Source organism: Stegastes partitus, unplaced genomic scaffold (assembly GCF_000690725.1).
Source record: "Stegastes partitus isolate 25-593 unplaced genomic scaffold, Stegastes_partitus-1.0.2 Scaffold105, whole genome shotgun sequence".
In the NCBI taxonomy this organism is placed as follows: Eukaryota; Metazoa; Chordata; class Actinopteri; family Pomacentridae; genus Stegastes; species Stegastes partitus.
Genome location: NW_007577836.1, coordinates 54,424 through 54,759, shown reverse-complemented (window position 1 = coordinate 54,759; position 336 = coordinate 54,424).

The following is a 336-nucleotide window of genomic DNA, read 5'->3' as shown; positions in this document are numbered from 1 at the left end:
TGAGTTAAATACAGTAGAAAACGGTCAGACGCTGTAAAAGAAGGAACTGTCATGCATGAAAGTAGAGATTTTTGAAATTATTCACAGTTTTTTCCACAGTTTACATGCAAACTCATATTTATTTATAATCATTTTACTACATGAAATTCAACAAAGCAGGAAATATCTGTAAAGTAACGGTAAAATGTTCAGGAAGTTACTGTTTATTTTTTAAAGTGTACTTAAAGCCTTTGTTGCACTTCTGCAACTTAATTTTAAGTTGTGTCAACTTGAAGTTTCCCATCATTCCAACTCAAGCTTTCGCTTTACCCAGACATAAAATACAAAACATGTTCT